This window comes from Pinus tabuliformis, chromosome 8 (genome assembly GCF_031772625.1).
Source record: "Pinus tabuliformis cultivar Carrire ecotype Pingquan chromosome 8, CPIR1, whole genome shotgun sequence".
Classification (NCBI taxonomy): Eukaryota; Viridiplantae; Streptophyta; class Pinopsida; order Pinales; family Pinaceae; genus Pinus; species Pinus tabuliformis.
The window spans coordinates 557,078,872-557,082,934 of record NC_142294.1 but is presented as its reverse complement, the minus strand read 5'-3'; positions in this window follow the sequence as shown (position 1 = coordinate 557,082,934).

Sequence of the window (4,063 nt, the reverse complement as noted above, 5' to 3'; positions counted from 1 at the left end):
CGGTATCTTCATCCCTCCATCAGTGATCAAATTTCTCTTTTTGCATCCATATTAGGTGTCCCATCCAATCAGATGCATTCCATTAGGTCATGGATCAACTGATGGTAGTGCTTCATTGTCAATTCCATCATGACATTCACCTGCTAACCTGTTTTCACATTTTTTAGGTCATTTATTGTCATCCTATTTCATTTCATTTACAAAAGTTAGTTTATGGTTTTAGTCTCACTAGGTCTAGGGTTTGTCATCATGGTCATCCAAAAGTCAATAAAAGGTCAGTAGGCACACGAGGAGGTTTTATAAGTTCAGAGAATCATAAATTCACTAATGATATGCTCAATAAATGGTTTTTACCTCAAAACTCTGTTTTGAGGTGAAAACAGGGTTTTTTATTTTATGTACAAATTTTATGTAATTTAAAGTGTTTTTATATGTAATAAGTTCCAGCTGCTACCCTTGCTCGCCTTGCCAACTCCAGCCACTGTGAAAATAGGGTTTTTTTATTTTATGTATAAATTTTATGTAATTTAAAGTGTTTTTATATGTAATAAGTTCCAGCTGCTACTCTTGCTCACCTTGCCAACTCCAGCCACTATAAACAAAAGCAAAAGCATCAATGCATCAGTTCATCAAGTGATCAAGAAAAGTCAATTCAAATGAAAAACAAAGTTTTAAAGAAAAAGTGACTATGACATTATAAAAGTGGGTTTGAAAGAAGGAAAAATCAAAAGGAATCCATATATAAAGGAGTGCTATTCATCTATTTCATTGTGCAAGATACCCTTGGAAAGCTAAAATCGCAATTTCGAGGCAAATTGAACAAACGGAGTTGAAAACCCTGTTTTCCAAGCAAATCTACCTGGCGCTGCGCATCAGAGGCAGTGCACTGCGCATCAGATTGACACTGCACATTAGTCAAAAAGCTGCCAAAACATTCCAAATCACCCATTAACCCTCAAAAACACTGGATTTCTCTTCTACAAGTAAGTCTTCATAGCATTTGCGCTGAATTTGATCTTCTACATGTTTTCTTCATGAGTTTTGCATTTTAAAACATCAAACCCTAGCTTGACTTCATCATTTTCCATTTCATTGTACAACTTTCACTCCATAACCAAAACCAACATCATTTTCCCCTTTTCTATCTTACATTGCCCTAAATCAATCCATTGATCCCATTTTCCATATCCCACTCCCCTAAGACAACTCATTCCCTTCATCAAACCCCAAATCCCTCACAAAACCCTAGTTTCCTAAAACCTATCCCTTCATTGCCCAACTCCATTTCCCATTAGTAAAATCTCTTCATACTCATCTCCCTTGGCCTCCCCCATTATCATTTTCCACCATATTATCATAACATCACTTTCCTAAGACAAACATCAAGCACCATGACAAGAAATAGTGAGTCAAGTTAGGAAGAAGAAACACTAAGTGAGAGCTCAAGAGAAAGAAATGTATAGCCTATGAGACCTCATAAGGGTGGAAAAATTATCAGATAAGAACCTATTAGCATGACTGAACTCCTTGCTTGTCGCCTTGCTACCACTTCTTTCAGACACCAGTCTTACTTTGAGTTTTGTGAGATGGTTGATAGGGTTAAGTACCATCATGAGTTATCAAGTCAGTTTGTCATAAACATGGAGAATAATGTGGTATGCCTTGCTGGGATCAATTTCACTCTTTCACCAGCTATTATTGCATAAGCCACTAGAATACCATATGTATGGGAAAAGTGGAACAAAATGCAGAATATCACCGAGCAGCATTATGAACCATATATTAAGGCTAAATATGATGGTAAACTGAGCAAGGTGTTTCCTTTGAATTTCTTGGAGGACCGATATGTTCCACTTATGAAACTTATCATCAAATACTTCACATGTGAGGTTAGGTTCTACACACTCTATGCCTACCATATCAGATTACTTATGCACTTCACCAAGGTCAAAATGATGAGTATTCTATATTTCATATGCAAAAACATAGAGAGGATGACTATGATTGCAAAAGAAAACCATACCCACAGCAACTCAACAGTATTTATCACTTCACTGTCATCAAAATTGTTGTTGTGCATCAGCTCACTTAGTTGAGAGTGTCATGGGAAACTTTCATTGCCGATGAAACCTTCAAGGGGCCTCAAATTTTGCAGATCCTTAAGAGGAAGGTGAACCTTCCGAGCAACAAAAAGAGCCTGAAAGAAAAACTGAAGAGGCTCACATTCTTATGTTTATAACTTATGAGAAAGGCACTAGGAGGTTTTTTGCAGCTACCAAACAAGTATTATCTCCACCAGGGGTGGAAGGGCTCTCGTCTTCTTCATCGGATCACAGGAAAGTGCTATCTTCACCTGGGTTGAAAGGGGCTTTTACTTCTTCTTCAGCTGAACAGGTACAAGACAAGGACAAAGGAAAGCAACAAGTGCATGATGAAGGCCCTATTGAAGGGCAGGATAGGAATTTTGTTTTGGTTGAGGAAGATGACACTGCTTTGGGCTCTTAAAGCTCAAGACTCAAGGATATGATCATCAAAGAGAAAGAGGCTGAAGTCCAAGCCTTAGCACTTGACCTTGAGAGGGCTAAATTGATCATTAACTTCCTTGAGCAAGAGAACAAGAAATTGGAGGACAAACAAGCAATTATGGAGTTGCAAAAAATTAGAGGAAACAACCAAGTGGAAAAAAGAAGAAAAACCAAGATGACATCCCTAGAGTAAGGAATTGAGGCTGACCGAGAATCATGGTTGGAAAGAGTGATTATCCACCTTGATAAGTTGCTTGATAAGGCTAATAAGGAGAAGAAAATGTTGTGCCACATGGCTTATCATTACTTAGCTCAGAATAAATTTTGCAAGACAAGGATAAATGGCCTAAAAGCTAAGTTAAAGAGAGCCTTGAGAGCAAAAAAGGAACAAGACAAACTTAGAATTTTGGTTGAAGTTTCTTGACTCAGCAAAGAAATTAATAAGCTTGCCTTTTGCCAAATTTGAAGCAATTTTGAGAAAATTTTGTCATTTCACAATTTTAAAATGTAAAACACAGGAATTTTTAGCTGATGCGCAGCCCCAGCAAAACTGCACATTGATTTGGCCAGAAATTTTGCAAAATGGCTTGGAGGAGATCTGGGTCACCTAAAGGGAAAAAAACACCTAAAAATTCCCTCTCTGCCACTTTTTGGACCCACAGGAACCAGTCTTGGGAGAAATGATTTTTGAAGGGGAAAATGGACCCCAAATTCAAAAATTCTAGTTTTCCTAGAAGGTAGACAGGCAGAGATTTCCAACAAGCTATCTTGGGCTTGATTTGGTGAAGTGGAAGGCCTTCAAACTCAGCCTTGAAGTGGCACTACGCATTAGGCAAAAGTTTGCCAATTTTGCCTAAAAACTCAAAATTTCACCTAGTTTTCTGCCAGTTTGACTTTTTCTTATTTCTTTGGTAAATTGATGATGTAATATGATGTACCATGATGTGAAAATGATGAAAAATGACTTGAGGGGTAGATACATCAGTTTGAGTTGGTTTGAGGAGGAATGAATCAGTTTCCATAGTTTTAGAGGCAAGTTGTTCCACTGCCTATTTTTCAGTTTCTAGTTTAGATCTTATTGAAACAGCTCCTTGACTCATGGATTCAACCCCTGATGGCTAGCATAGGTGGTTTGATGTCTATATCTTGTACTTTCTTATACATTTGTCAAGGTTGGACTCTTTTGGATGCATTGAGCTACTTTGTAAATCACTTCTATAGTTTAGCAAGGAAATAAACCAGGGTTTTGCAGCATTTTGTGGGATTCTTGTGGTAATGTGAATTAGAATTGTTTTCTCCTCTGTTATTTAGTATTTCTCTTATGTGTATATGTGCCATCATCTATCTTTTTCTGCATAACTAAATGAATCAAGATTAATAGGTGGAATCCATTGATGTTCAATGCTCTGCCTTGGGGTGTCATTTATTTTTAAATGTTTTCTATTGTTTGAAGAGGATTCGTGGAACTTGCATGCCCTCTCCAAGTCCTCACTAGTCTTTAGACTCACCATCACATCCAATTCAAAGTGCCAAAATAC